Source organism: Corvus kubaryi, unplaced genomic scaffold (assembly GCF_017639235.1).
Source record: "Corvus kubaryi isolate FWS band 111438036 unplaced genomic scaffold, C.kubaryi_AGA036_p1.0 37391, whole genome shotgun sequence".
Taxonomy (NCBI): domain Eukaryota; kingdom Metazoa; phylum Chordata; class Aves; order Passeriformes; family Corvidae; genus Corvus; species Corvus kubaryi.
In genome coordinates, this window is record NW_024581130.1 from 6,869,124 (window position 1) to 6,884,760 (window position 15,637).

The window sequence follows — 15,637 nt, forward strand, 5'->3', positions numbered from 1 at the left end:
CGCCCGCCCGCGGCCGGCGCTTACCTGCTCAGGCGGCGAGGGCGCGGGGCGGCATGGCGGGGGCGGCGGGGAGCGGGCGCTGCGCCGGGCGGGCGCTACGGCAGCATCGGGGCAACTCACGGGGAAGCCGTGCCGGGCCTTTTGTCTGCGCGGGGCGGCGGGGCGGCGGGGCCGCCTCCCCCCGCGGGCGCCGCGGCGCTTGGTACGGCCCAGGCATTCATGCCAAGCGGCTTTCACACATGGAGGCTTGTCTCCAGCGGCTGCTGACAAGCCACAAACAAGGCGGCCCCCTCCCTCCTCCTCCTCCTCCTCCTCCTCCCGCCTCCCTCCTCCTCCGCCGGCCTCCTCCATGAGAACTCCGAACTCCGGTGACAGGCGCGGGGCAGGGAGAAGGGCGCCCGCCGCGTCCCCGCGAACATGGCAGGCTCCCGCTTTCCCCCTCGCCGGGAGGGATCGGGGGATTCCAGGCTCCCTCCGGCAGGAAAGCCAGCGCTAAACCCGCCGAGTAAAGAGCACAGGTCCGCCGCGTCCCACCCTCGCCAGCGCCGCCACGAACCATGGCTCCCAGCGCTCCTCGAGGATCAGCCGAGGAGCCGGCCAGGAATTCGCCCCGTTTCCCCCCTTCCAAGGTCGTGCAAATAGCCGGGCACGCCAAACGGCGGAGACCCAACGCCAAGGGCCTCGGGGTCAATTTCATCCCGAAGCAACACGGTGGCGGGAGGCAAGGGGAAAAGGCGAGGGAGAAATCACAAAAAAACAAGCCCTCATGGACTCCCCCAAATTTTTGCAGTCTCCCATTACTCCCATAACAGAGGGAGAGTGCAGTTGTCCAATGAGAAAGTCTAGGTGTGCCTCGGCATGGCCAGCTCTTAGAACCCAAGACACCCAAAAAGGGCCTGGCCCGACAGCAGGGCCATGTTGGGTCCAGGCTTGCAGAGATTTGAGCTAAGTTTTTTCAGTGACTCCAACCAAGAGGGTTCCCTGGCCGTGCAGGTTTGCACAGCCTCCGTCCGGCAAAAGCCAAACCAAAACACAGCCCCTGTGAATCATTAAACTCTGCTGCCTTGCGTACAGGTTCAGCAGGGTTCAGTCGGCCCAGAAAGCAAACCACATGACCGACTGTCATACGTTTCGTAACAAAACCACAAAACTCAATCTCAAAAAACACATCCCTGTCCAGGGATAACAAAAGATTTTTTTTCTCCGAGTCTCGGCTGTAAAGGCCTGTGGAGCCCAGAAGACTGTTGCACAAGAATCAGCTGGTTTCATTTAATAAAGGTAATTATAATAATCATAATAATCACCAGTTGGATAGCTTTTGTTGTTCAATGATCTCAAAGACATTTTACTAACCCAGACAAGTATTTTTATCTAAATTTAACAAGTGGTAAAACATTTGGGCAGATGAAGTGACATACTCAAGGTCATCTTCTGAACCTGTAACAGAAGGGACTACACATTTTTGAACTCAAGTGCTCAACAGAAAAGCCACTTCCCAAAAATAGAGCTCCTACAATTCCCCCAAAACTCAGAAGTTTTATTCAAGTCGCAGTTTTGCTGAAAGAAATTTTAACCAGGTCTAATTTGTAGCCTGGATACTAGGACAGATGCAAATGAGGCTCTTCCCAGGAAAGAGAAATAGAGGTCAAGTGGAGAAGGAAGACTACAACTAAGGTTGACTGGGAAGAAAGAAGAAGGGGAAGAGCAAAGGCAGGAGAGAAGGCTGGAAAATCAGAGACACACCTACAAATTTCCCAGCTGGAAGAGCAGGATAGCTCCAAGAGATCTGGCTGAAAGTTTTGAAGGCTATGTGAAGAATATAGAAAGGTGGAAGAACGTAGTCTGGAATTTCACCTGCAGGAAAATCAAATCAACCACTTGCAGTCAGGCACTTGAGAGCTGATAAGGCGCACTCGCACCAAAGCTTTGGCCACGGTGTCAGTGAACCCCCCAAACAGGCTGCTCAAGCACTCTCGCCTCGGCAGGCGCTGGGAGCTGGCACTACAGGTCCTCCAGAGAGGATGACTGCCACACTCAGCCTCTTGGAAGCAGAGCCAGATTATGGACAGAGCAGTCATCATGTCCAGCTTCATCTCCCACAGCGTCTACTACATGAGACAGGGCAGCAGCTGTGCCCACTGGTGCACAGGGTTCTGCAGAGCCTGACATTCAGCTCCAGGTTTTGGCGTCTTTAAGGGGAGAAAAGCCTCCCTGTATTGTCACAGGTTGAATTTCAAGTATCCACATTCTGCTAATGGGGTGAAACAACTTAAGCTAAGCTTACCTTCTCTGGGAACGGCTGTGCCCAGTGGATAGCCTTTCTCCTCTGCTCCAAATCTCACTCTTTTCAGTCACTTCTCAACCTTCATGAAGATGACTTGGTCTTCCTTTCCAGTCTCTGGACTTCCTAATGCCTAATCGGCTCTGGTTGAGGCCATATCTTCTTGTAACTGCTGAGAGCTGCTGCTCTTGGCAGAGTGGATTTTACCTCTTCCTTCATTTCCATAACGTTTCCCTTCTGTTTACTTTCCCATTGCTCTCCTCATGGCCCCAATTCAGGACAGCATGTAAGCACATGTTTAATCTCATTGATCTCGTGGCACTCCATGTACGAGGGAAAACGTGGGTCCCTTTGCCCAGCTCCTGCTTATGAATTTTATGTTAAAGGGACATGAGGTAAAAAGTCAGAAGTGGTCACCCAAGGGTGGACTGGAGCATGGGCTTCCCCCTCCTCTCTGCCAAAACCTCAAACAGCCAGGCTGCTCATTCCTGCAGATGCTTCCTCTCCCGGGTGTGTGTGTGCCCAGGGAAGCCACAACGCTTTTAAGAAAATCATAATGCCTGTGGCAGAAGAGGTGAGCATGCCCTCTCTCTCCAAAACAGCCAGCACCTTGGGAGCTGGAGCACATCCATGGGAGATGCAGACAGGCACGCCCTGCAGGAGAGGAGGAAGCGCAGGCTGGGTCCTCCATAAGTCCTCTGTGGGGGCTTTAACCCCTTTGGACACTGCACCCTAAAAAGAAGGGTTACCCTCTCTGGGGGCTCAGAGAAAGCCCATCCTGGAGTTATGCTCCCCTAAGCAAAGAGGAATTTCATGTCTGGCCTCTCCTACTGCTGCTGTTGTGCTTAGCCTTGTTAGGTGTGAGGCTTTCCCAGGTAGGTGAGGAGCAGAGAGACGCTGAAGCCGTGGGATATCATTGTCAAATCTGGTGGGCCTGAGGGGTCTGGGAACCCCCAGCACAAGACATGACCTAAACAAGAATTTGCAGGATCATATTTCGCACTCAGGTGTCTAAATTCCACCTGGGTCCTGCTTTAGGAGACTAGGAGCTTCCTTTTATTTGGCTCATCTCTCAAGTAAGAATTGTGATGCCCCTTTCTTGCACTTGTATTAGTTTAGATCACGGTGGAAGATTTAGGGGGCAGCAGGAAAAGTAACACCCTTTCACTTTGTGCATGTACAATGTCTTAAATAACAGAACCCCAATCCCAGTCCTGTATAGGTGACTGCTGTAAAACAAGCAGCATGGGATAGGAGAGTCTGGCCCCCATACACAGGAAATATACCTAAATTTCCTTGCCTGCTGCGCCAAAGCCTTCAGCTGTTCCCTCTTCTACAAATACATCAAGAATGTGTAAAAAACCCCCTATGTTAGTCCTCTTTTCCAAGTGGGAATGCATACACCTGCACTGTGTAGATGTTCTGTGAGTACAGGGGAGACCAGACACCTTCAGAGCACACTGGGTAAACTGTACATATGCAGATCATCTGCACAGCATATGCACAGCAGGTCTGACAATTTTTGGATTCATTAGACATAGTGTGTGAATGCTATACAGTTCAGCTCCCAAGTGTGCAGTCAACTTATCCTGAATTTCTGGATGTTCAGCGGCCCAACTATCTGAAAGGCCTGATGGGCATGTGGAAATTCTGGATAAGCATATGCAAAATTGAGATTTCATCCCAACCAAATTCCCAGGTGGAGAAAGACGAGATGTCCAGGGAAATAGGCACACTTGGAAGCTCACGATGCTGGAAAAGAAGGGGTGGTTCACCTGTACCTGTGCAGCAACCATCCCTATCCCTTCTGATCTAGGCTGCTCTGCCTTGCCCAGCACTTTTCTTCTCATTGAGTGCCCAGGCTGTTCCAAAAGCTGCAGTTTTGTGTGTGCTTTGCTACCCTGAACTTGCACAGCCCTCTGTGGCTGCCTGAGCACACATATCCTGTCTCTTAATGTGTAGACTGGTTGTATTTGCTGCCTGTCCCTCTGTCCCGTGGAGTAAATATCCTGAAATGGTCGTGTTTTGCAGTGCTCCGAGGAGCCTTTTGCTCAACCCCATCAGTATTTCCCCTTGTCAATACAGACCATCTAATTCCACTGCTAGAGCTCTTTCATTCCTGGTCAGACCTCAGACAAAATATAGTCAAGAAAATCTCAGGAATCCCATTATTGCCAATTTTCAAGCCATCTGTTACTTTTCTTGAAGTCCCTGGTCTTCAATTCATGGGCTTATGCAAGAAGACCAGCCTTCACTAAAAGTAACTTTTGTAGCTCGTGAAAGGCTCTGACATTGGAATTGCAGGAAAGGACCCTAAAGTGATTGTGTGTGTGTGTTTTCAAGCCAGGTTTCTGAGCTGATGCCCTGATTTTCAGGTCCTGGCTCTCAGCGCTGCTCTCTGGGGGTGACACTGCACCGCTCGGCCGGGTTTAGCCCGTTCTGCTGGGGGCAGAGGAGTGTGGTAAGAGGAGGAGAAGGGTGGCTGCGGAGCGGTGCAGCAGAGGTATCCGGACCGTCCTGAGCCGGAGGGGGCTGTTCCCTGGCAGTGCATTGTTTCCCGGTGGTGTCATGCCGTGAGGTGGTGCCGGCTGTGGTTGTAACCAGCAGGCGGAGCTGGGCTGGATAAACAAGCGAGAGCTATTCATAGCCATGAGGAGGGCAGAGCGCTCCTCTCCTAGCAACACAGCCAGGAGAAGAGCAGGAGAGCTCTGCCCAACTGGTGGAGAGATGTGTGTGCGAAATGTTGGTGCTCTTCCCTTCCCGAGCAGTTGCCGCTCCATCGCTTTGCAATGCCTGGAGCCCTCTCACCTGCCGCGCTCCCTCACTCTGAAACCTCCGTTTAATCTCAGTGATGTGCTCGTGTGGGTGGTGGCCGGCTCTGTTTCCTGGGGTTTGATCAGTGAAAATGTCCTTGCCTGGTTTAAACAACCAAGAGACGAGAGTTAAAAGGTGGGGTGCAAACCTGAGCCCTTGGGCTGCGGCAGCCGGGACCTCCTGACAAGGGTTTGAGCAGGGACACCACTGCCCTGCTGCCTGTCCCAGGGTGGGTGCAGGACCATCCTTGATCCAGCACACCCATAAATACCCACAAACAGCTGGAGGGCTGCTGCACTATGCCATTTCACTGTTCACTTCTTACCAGAAGGCCAGTTACATCAAAACCTGCAGGTAGGGTCTGAGTTGTTTCCTTGGACGTGTGGAGTGAGGCTGGTGAGGCACCGGAACAGATTGTCCAAAGCAATTGTGGATGCCCCATCCCTGGAAGTGTTCAAGGCCAGGTTGCATGGGACCCTGAGCAATCTGGTCTAGTGGAAGTTGTCCCTACCCACAGCAGGAGGGTTTGGAACTGGATGATCTTTAAGGTCCCTTCCAACCCAAACCATTCTTTGTTTCTGTGAAATCTTAGGGCATAGCTCTGGAAGCTTTGGGTGCAGGTATGTGATAAAGCCATGGCAGGGGAATTCTACCAGGGAAGTGTGCAGGGACAGCTTGCAAAGGAAGCTAGCACACCCAGCCGTTTGAAAAATTAGGCATGTAGTAGCAAGGTACTGACAAGTGTTCCACACACCTGTAACACTGCCAGTAAATCAAGCAAAGGCATTTGTCAGCTTGTCATTAGGAGAGTAATGAGGTAAGTACAACAGAATTTAGGGCGAGCAATGAGGCCAGCATCCCTCTGCAGTAGATTCGGCCAGAGACAAAGAAGAGTCAAAGTTTAAAAGCAAACAAGACTCCAAGCAGAGGGAGCTCAGTTCCTAATGAAGAGCATCCCTTGCTCTGACCTCTGCGTGGTGCAGACTGAGTCAGATCTCTGGGAAGGACCGAGGCTGCCTTCACCCTGCTCCTGCCACATAATGAGAGGTGCAGACACCTCAGGACCCCACACCTCTGATTTCACTGGTCCATACTCATAACAGATGCCCTCAAATCAGCACACAGGTATTTTGATCTCTGGCAGACCACAGTGAGCAGATTGTTGACACACATAATAATTTTCCAGCAAGGTTTCAATGTGCGAATTTAATTAATTGTTGGGAACAAAAAAAGGAGGGGAAAAAATCAGAAGCTCAATTACAATGTCTATCTGAAAGCTGCATACTAGGCCTCCACATCTCTCACAAAACATGCCACCACTTGAACTCCGGGAGTAATTAAATTTTATGAAGTTTGGCAAGAAGAGAGGGCCTCAACTCATAGTTTACCATTTGATTACAAACTACTTGCTAAATAGCAGGAGAATTATCAAGTCCAGGAATACTGGGTTCTGCCCCTAGCTATAGGAGCTAGAGGTTAAAACAGTAAAGGGGTCAACCACCGAGTCATGTAATTTGGCCCATCCAGATGAAAGGCAGAGTATCTGAAGGAGTAAGAGAAATGTATTCTGGTCTCAATCATTGCCATAATGTGCAGCTTTTTTCTTTAGTTTTGCATTGCAGGAGGTTTAGGTGTGCAAGGGGTCACAGACCGAAGCCTTGGCCAGTAAAGTTAGGAAGTGCCTTGTCATGTAGACAAAATAGGAGTAGGGGAAAGCCAGGGATATAAGGTGTGCTTCCTCAGGGCAGCCTCCCAGAGTCTGCAGGAAATTCAGCCCGGGACTCTCACTTAATGATCTCACTGATTCAGCTGAAAAAGCAAAAGCCCAGTACAGCAAAGAGTACGTGATAGAAACAATGATAAGGCAAGAGGGAGGGAAGAAAAAAGAACAATTGATTTAATGCCTTCTTCATTTGTATTTAAATAAATAAAGATGCCAATAGAAGGCTCTAGGCACCTTACCACACAATTAACACAACCAAAGAGAAACCAAACTATGCACCACTCCCAAGCAGCATGAAATGATTATCCAGAATGTGCTCTGCCACCTCCCAAAGGAAAAAACTCGCCCCAGCCCTCACAGCCTCTCTCTCCAAAGGGTGACATTTGCAATGTGCTTGCCTTGCAGGCATCTGCTGGGAAAGGGGGACATTGCATCCCTGAGAGCCTCTGCTGCCCTGCCAGGGACACCCCTGCACCTCTGCCGGCCCACAGCCTCAGGAGACATGAAGTGCTCACTAGCACATTGGAAAGGGATACAACGTACTGCTCTTCTTCCTTAGCAGAAAAAAAGTTGGCTCACCCAAGCCCCTTGTTGACGCTGAAGAATACTGCTGGCCCTGGTATAACGAGCTGGAAAACTTCTGTGTCCTAATGAAAAAAAGGAAAGGAAAAAAACCGTAATTTCACCGGCAGTTGTTTCACTAGCGGGACTGTAACAAGCTCCAAGCCATAATGCTGTTAGTGTTTCTCCCACCACCAGGCACTTTGAATTGTTTCTGTTTCCCATTAGCATCTCTTGCCCAATGCTGCAGCTGCACACACACCCACCCACCCCTGTAGCTGCCGGTGGAGCCAGGGCTGGAGCTGACAGTGCTCCAGCTCCCGGCCCTCGGCTCCGGGGACACAGCCTTCCCCTGCCTGCACCCAGCATGGACACAGTGCCTGAGCCCGGCTCTGCCAGGCAGGGGCAACCCAGGGGTGTCAGGTGTGGTGCCTGGGTTCTTGCAGCATGCCAGTTGCTCTTCCTGCACAGCAGTAGTTTTTTGCTTGGGTTCATGTGGATGAACCTCGATTACACCTGGTGAGCAGAGACTACTTTTGTGGCAGTCATGCTCAAGTGCTAAGGCAGTCACTCTCAGAGCTGGGGCAGGGTGCTCCAAAGTCACCTGTGAGTGAATGCTTGATGCTGTAGAAGGATCCCTCCTGTCCTCTCTGGCTTGTCCCAGTGATCCCCAGCCCCACCTTTCACACAGAAGCCCCCAAGAAGCTACAGTGCTGCAGAGCAAGCTCATGGGCACACATCAAGCCAGCAAAACAGATCAGGGACTGAGATGAGGCAGGGGAAGGGTAGTACCTGTGTGTGTTGGTCCAAAGAAACCTAGCAAAGATGGGGCATTCAGATAGGACCCAGAGTCAGAGGGCAGAGAGGCTGGGTACCATGAGTGGGGACAGTGGGGGAATCAAAACTTCATCGAATCATAGAATCAAAGAATCACAGAAAATGCTGGGTTGAAGCAGCAGGATTCCTCATAATCTTAATCATAATATACACTGGGTTGAAAGGCACCCCTCAGGCTCATCAAATCCAACTCCTGGCCCTAGGCAGGACACCCCAAGAGTCACACCATGTGCCTGAGAGCATTGTCCAAACACTTCTTGAACTCTGTCAGGTTGCTGCTATGACCCCTTCCCTGGGGAGCCTGTTCAGTGCCCAGTCACCCTCCAGGTGAAAAACATTTTCCTGATATCCAACCTAAACCTCCCCTGACTCATCTTCACGTCATTCCCTTGGGTCCTGTCACTGGTAACTGAGTGAAGAGATCGGTACCTGCCCCTCTGCTTCCCCTCATGAGGATGTTGAAGACAAGAGTGGGGTCTCCTCTCAGCCTCCTCTTCTCCAGACCTCTGAACAGACCAAGTGACCTCAGCCATTTGCCATAAGGCTTCCCCTCCAGACCCTTCACCATCCTCGTGGCCTCCTTTGGACACTCTCTAATAGCTTCACGTCTTTTTTACATTGTGACACCCAAAGCTGCCCCCAGGACTGGAGATGAGGCTGCCCCAGCCCAGAGCAGAGTGGGACAATCCCTCCCTTGCCCAGCTGGCAATGCTGGGCCTGGTGCCCCCAGGACAGGGATGTCCTTCCTGGCTGCCAGGGCACTGCTGACTCATATCCAATTCGCCATCAACCAGGACCCGCAGGGCCCTTTCCATGGCACTGCTGTGCAGCCTCGCATTCCCCAGGCTATACACACAGCCAGGGTTGTCCTGTCCCAGGTGCACAGTCCAGCACTTGCTCTTGTAAGTCTTCATCCAGTTGGTGATCACCCACCTCTAATTTGTCCAGGTTTCTCTGCAGGCCCTGTCTGCCCCCCAGGGAATCAACAGCTCCGCCCAATTAAGTCTTGTCAGTGAATTTACTTAGTATTCCTGCCAGTCCTGTGTTCAGGTTGTTAATGACAATGTTGAAGATCACTGGAACTAGGATGGAACCAGCCTGATGTCCCCCCCATTCACCATAACTCTTTGTGCCCGACCTGTGAGCCAGATGCTCACCCTCTGTGTAACACAGGTACTCTGTGTGCCGGATGCTTTGTCCAGAGGGGTTCTGTGAGAAACAGTATTGAGAGCTTTGCTGAAGTCCAAAAAAGTTACATGTGCTGGTTTTCCTGCTAATTGGTGTTTGATTGCTGACTTTTTCCTGCCCAAGTAACTGTTGCTGTTATCAGGGAAATTAACAGCTGCAGTTGCTGGAAAAAACTCTCTGCTGCAGTAAAGGCTCTCTGCTGTTGTTCTCCTGAACTACCTGCTCCAGACTGAGCATGAGCTGTATCCAAACCATCTGGGTGACTGCAGAGGTGCTGTGGGGCAAGCTCAGACTGGCATAATGCACAGTTCTGAGCACTGGTCAAAAGAAAGAGCTTGCCTGACTGGGCACGGGAAGGACCAGTGCGTGGCTGGTTCTCCAGACCTCTGGAAGATCCGGTGTGCAGAAGAGAGCAGCCTCCAAGTCATGTGCCAGCCAAGTATGGGAGTCAGACACCACCTCCAGCCTTGGTAGCCTGGCAGAACTAGAAAACACAAGTCTTGAACCACAGATTGTGGTTTTGCCAGGTTAATCCTTACATCTCCTCAGCTCTGGCTCTGCCCTCACAGTTGACATCTGACCATCTGCTCTGTCAAAACCCTAAATTCTTGCAGGATGAGGTTACAAAGAAGAGACTTTCAACACTGCAGTAACTTTCATTTGTCTTTGGGTTCTCTACAGGTTTACAGTGACCAACTATGGCAATAACCAGAGTGATCCTTATAAAGCAAGGCAGGGTTGCCAAAGCAGGGGCAGATCAGAAGGTACTTGGGAATCACAGTTGGAGACATCTCTACAGTTACAGGGATGACACCTGGCAGCAAGGCTGCACTTATGAAAGCTGCACCTCACACATCTGGCAGGTCACCTCCTGCTCCACTGCCCTGCAGAGCCAGTCTGCATGGTCCCACAGTGTTTGCCACCTTGGTGACCCTGACACCTATGCAGTACAGAGCACAGAGTTCTGCTGCTGCTAAATCTGCACCAGAGCATGCAGGCATAGCAGAGCTCGTGGGACATGAGCTGGCTTGGGTCCAGTACTAGTCCTGCTCCCTCAGTTCAGCAGTGTGCCTTCTGCAACAAGCCTTGCCCTTATTACTTTGTGCACAGCTCCAAAAAGGTACCATGACTTCATGGGATCAAGGCCAGAGCTTTGAAGTCTGCAGGGCTCCCTGGTGCTGCACGGGCACAGTGACTTGGGTCTTCACTGGCAGGAGACCTCTGCACCATCTTTCACTGTGTGAAGATGTTTGCAGTATCCAGGGGAGCAAAAGGAGGAATGAGTGACATCAGGGGATCTGCCTCTGACTGGGAAATCCAGAGTTTGTCCCAAGGTGCTCTCAGGTGTGCTTTGTCACCTGCCCCAGTGCCAGGTATGTCTCAGTACACACACCCCCATAATCCCAGTCCAGCAGCCATCATCATACTCCTCTCAGTGGGCACTGCCTGGCTCTGAGCCTTCTCCTCGAGTTTTCATCAAATGCCAGAAAAGCTCCTGCTCTCTTGTCCCTGGTAGACAGAGCTCACATTTGGCAAGTAGAGCCCAGCAATCCTGTGGGCAGGCATGCTTAAACAGAGGAGCTGAATATATCTCCTTCCTCATCCAACAATTATTCTGCTTCCTTTCCTCATTCCAGGTCCCCAGCCTGAGTGCCTCTGCCTCGGCGCACGCTGGATGCGCTCCCAGCAGTGCTCAGCCCTGAGTGTCAGCTGGGAGCGCGTGCAGCCACAACATCAGGCATGATCCCTGATCCCAAACAGCACCAGCTGTCACCACCTCAACCCACTGGGACTCAGTGTGATGGGGTTTTTCTAGAGTACACATTCTGCCAGCCCCAAGCCTCAGAAACCCACCGAGCCATGCATTACTCAGCAAGCCCCAATCCTAACCACCATCCCAACAAGGAGAAGCCGTGGTTACACTGCTGCCTGCTTGGGGGCAGGCGGTTGGCAGAAGGAGGGGTGACCCTCCTGTGAGTCAGGGAAGCTCCTGGCAGTCTCTGAGCAGGCCCCTGGGCAGAGGACTTGTCCCATCCATAGGTGCAGAGATGCCCAGCAGAGCTCCCCAGGGAGCGCCAGTGACATGCATGGAGGGAGGAGTGAGCCAGGGCAGGCAGTGTGGACTCGGTGGGACAATGCACAGAGGGAAACCTCTCCTATCAAACATCTAGCCTTGAAATAGTCTGAGTGACCTCATCTGGCTCTCAGTGTATTCCAAACATGGGGGTTGATGTTAAAACTGTGCTGCTTAGGGTGTAAGGGCCTGGTCTACTTCCAACGTATTTCTGCCAGGAATATTGCCACCAGCTCCAGCAGGGACGGGGTTTGGGCCTGAGGGAAGGAGAAGAGGTGGAATGCGATGCCACCATGGAGGAATCAACCTGCATTTCCCAAAGCCAGACAGCCGTCCTCCTGGAGGCAGAGGTAGTAAAAGGAGGACATCCAGACAGGAATGAACTGACATCTGGAGCTATCTGACTCCATAACTCTTTGTCTCTCCAGTACTTATTGTTTCTACAACAGGAGCGATTAGTGCCCCCACCAAGGTCAAGGCCTCCCTGACAAGGCACCGAACGGGCGTAATGAGAAACAGCTCCTGCCCTGAGCAGCTGACCTGGAGAAGAGATCAAGGGCATGGGAAAGGGGGAGAGAGGTGGGAAATGACTTGCTAACCATGGCACGGGCTGGGAGAAGAGCTGGGATCACAGACATGGGTCTCTCCACCTCCCTTCCACCCCTCTCCCCCAGCCCAGTGCCCTCGGCAGTGAAACCACACAGACGCTCCTCCACAGCTCTGTGCGGCTGCAGAGTTAATGAGTTAGGTCTGTGAATTAGTTAATTTCCAGGAGCGGTTCTTTCATGACAAACACCACACAGCAGGCATTTTACATCTACAGCTACAAGAGCAGCCTCTAAGCCCACAACCCTTTGTCAAGAGTAAAAATAGAAAACAGTCACAGTAAATGGGAAGAGACAGGAATAAGGCAAGGACAGGGAAAGATGGAAGCACTACAAGTTCTGCAGAAGAATGGAGGCTTCAAAAATGTCCAATTATCTCCAGAATCCGTGTGCTGCACACTTGTTTCAGCAAGATGGTAAAGAGGGTGGCTCAGGGCTACACAAAGCCATCTCTAACAGTTACTGGGATTCAAACACCTTAGACTCATTACTCAATAGTTAGGGAGCCCATCCTAGCCCAGAAGCCACATCTTGCTACACTGGCTGAAGCTGAACAAGGCCCTTGCGTTTCCATCCCACCAGGATGAGGGGGACCAGCAGTGTGGCAGCCCTAGCAGTGCTCAGGACCCCCAGAGGTGAGGAGCAGTCAAGGCAGAGGGAGGCAGCTGCGAGCAGGGGCAGTGCAGAGGGACAACTGCAGCCCCCAGAGCCCCTGTGGAGGATCGATAAGGAACACCAGGGCAAACACAACCTTGGGGAAAGATTCCTTTGAGGGAAAGAGAGGTGCCAGGGGGAGCACTCAGAAAAGAGGGTGGCTCCACCCATAAGCACAGCTGTGCTGGGCCAGCTCAAAGCTCCGGGCAGGACTGTAGCCTGTCTCCAAGTGCCAAGGGAGGAGATGCTGGAGGAAAAGAGCAGCCTTCCCATGGACAATCCTCCAGTCCTGAGCCGAGCTTGCCAGCACAGGGATGGCAGTGGGTGCACAGCCTGTCCACACAGAGCACCAAGTGAGCACGAGCAGGGCTGTGAAAGGCAGTGCTGCTGCACAGTTGTGGTGTACAGCAGGCACAGAGGAACTGCGACTTTGGTGAGTGGTGTTTCCTTGGTGCGGAGCAGGGGAGGGGTGGCAAAGGCACGGGCAAGTGCCAGGCAGTGGAAAAGAGGGAGACAAAAGAAGGTATTTTAGAAAATAATGGAGGGGATTGATTAGGAATGGAGCAAGAGGGAATGGATAGGTCTCTAGAAGATAACAAAGTAGGGAAGGAAGAGGCTTTGGTGACAGGTGGTGGTAGAAGAACAAAAGAGAACAAAAGAGAGGCAGTGTGAGGCAGAGAGCATGAATACAGGCTGAAATGAGAGACTGAAATAATGGTGGGGAGAGCACCCCTCAGACATCCTTCAGAAAGGAAGAGACAAACAGTGAAAGAGGGGAAAAACCCCCATAAAATGCAAAGGGAAGAAGTGGATATCATTTTATCGCTGAGCATGAGGTGACGCTGGCATGCAGGAACCCAGTGACTGAAAAGCACAGGCAGAATGGTAAATTCCCCTACATGTGCTTGCACACCACAGGCACAAATAACCTGGGGATGAAAGGACTGAGTGTTAAACTGGAGTGATGCCCAGAAGAACGGCCCACCACCTTTCCTACTGTGTTTCTGGGCTAGGCCTAGAGCTCAGGCACCAATCCACCCCAGGCAAGACATCCTGTGTCAGTGCCCCCCTAATTCCACAGCCTGCTGGGGAGGAACCTACTGGTCTTTCTCTGAGGATCCCAGACTGGAAAGTGCAGGAATCCTGCCTGTGGGGAGCCAGGGTGCTGAAAACATTGAACTGCTTTGAACAATAAGGAGGTTCATCTCCTCACCTTGGGTGCTCTGCCTTTCACCTACACTGAAGGCTTAAAATAGCCACAGGGAGACAACACCAACACTCTCAGGGTCTGCCTGGGCTCCCCAGGATAAACGTGAGGCTGGTCTCAGCACACAGAGAGAGGAATCCAAACACCATGTCTGTGGTCATGGTCCCTGCTTCAATGCTCTTACAAGGAACATTTTATGTATTAAAATATAATTTCCCTGTAACTTCCTTTTTAACACTGCTGGCTGTTCAGCCTGGAAAACGTGACTCAGGAAGAGGCTGTGGACATCTCCCTGAACAGAGGGGAGAGCAGCGAACATCAGAGAACAGAAATTACATCCCTTGTCATACAGACACCACCCAGGAAGGCCAGCCTGCCTCTGCTCTGGAGGAGGGCTTGGGCAGAGGAGGGTTTGTATGCTCTGCCACATGCAGCCCTTTCCTTCCTTGAGAGGATCAAACGCATCATTTACAGCTGCGATTATCAAAGCCAATCTTTTGGTCTCATTGGTCAAACTGGGGAAATCTCCCAAGTGCTTGTACTGCTAAAATAAGATCTTGTTCAGTGGAGATTATGCAGAACCATCTCTTTCCAGGCACATTTTGTTAGCAAGGGATTAACTAGGAATGTTGACATTTAAGTTGTTGTCACTGCATATTTGAGGCTGAGTGTACATTAATTACAGGGCAGCACAGCTCCCAGCCTCAAAGCTCCTTTTTTAACAGAAGAAGGGACCAAGGCTGTGCCTCCCCCTGTGTGTGAGAGGGGTTGGACCTATGAGGTGCTCCAGGAGGGATCTTAAGGGGGAAGATCAGGGGACAAGGGGAGACAGTCTGGTGCTACTGAGGCAGCCTCAGCGAATATCACATTCAGGTGAATGGGGCAGTGTGCACTGGTGGCAGAGACTGTCATTTCAGGCATCATCTTGTCATATTTAAGGAATTGGGCAATTACTAGATGTTCTTTGCAGAACCATATTTATCTCCAAGAGGGAAAAAAAAAAAAAAAAAAGAGAGAAAGAGAAAGCATAATATCACTTCAGCGACTTGGTTTGTCCTTTCGGTGCTTGGATGGCAGGTAATGTTTAGGGCCATGCTCTCCTTTATCCAGCCTGGGTATCTCAGATGACTCTGAACTAAACCGGCTCAAAATATCAGTACAGCCATCCATCACATCTCATTCACGCTGGATTTCAAATCTCATTATGTTCCAAAAAGGCACAGGCAGAAACCCACCGTTTTGTTATTGTCCTAGTATTTCCAGCGCGAATGCATCCAAAATACCGCAAGACCAATGGTGCCTCGGCACACGGACACATGGCAGGAACAGAGAAAGCTGCTCCGGTGCAATTGTTCAGCTCCATTTCATGGAGAGAGCTGCACAGGGGGAGGGCTGCGTGGCGGGTAGAGGAACAGAGAAACACGCCAGGCTACACAGAGCTGACAGAGGAAGCAGGACCAGAGGGAGAGCAGGGCATCGAGAGACGCCTGCAACTCGAGGGGAGAGAGAGCAACAACGGCAGACATCCCCGAAGGAAAGGGAAAAAAAAGAAAACGGGGGGGAAACTGGCAGGCAAATAAAGGGGGAAAGGCGGAAAAAGGCAGGAGGAGGGAAGGGAAGGGAAGGGAAGGGAAGGGAAGGGAAGGGAAGGGAAGGGAAGGGAAGGGAAGGGAAGGGAAGGGAAGGGAAGGGA

The 15,637-nt window shown here is 51.6% G+C and overlaps 1 protein-coding gene and 1 long non-coding RNA gene across 4 annotated transcripts in view; both read right to left on the reverse strand.

Annotated features, from left to right (window-relative positions):
- The window catches only part of BCL9 (BCL9 transcription coactivator), a 58,163-nt gene extending 57,953 nt beyond the window's left edge, over nt 1-210 (reverse strand). For 2 of the 3 annotated variants that reach the window (XM_042038128.1, XM_042038126.1), the window contains exon 1: nt 25-209. The gene's annotated coding sequence lies outside the window, so the exon portion shown is untranslated. Of the gene's footprint in view, nt 1-24 lie in introns of all 3 variants that reach the window. The other variant, XM_042038131.1, reaches the window with a different exon arrangement.
- Nucleotides 211-6,282: 6,072 nt separating this feature from the next.
- Nucleotides 6,283-15,637, reverse strand: part of LOC121669355 — a 26,970-nt gene continuing 17,615 nt past the window's right edge. Inside the window, exon 2 of the long non-coding RNA XR_006017737.1 lies at nt 6,283-7,465. This is a non-coding gene — a long non-coding RNA (uncharacterized LOC121669355). The remainder of the gene's footprint in view (nt 7,466-15,637) is intronic.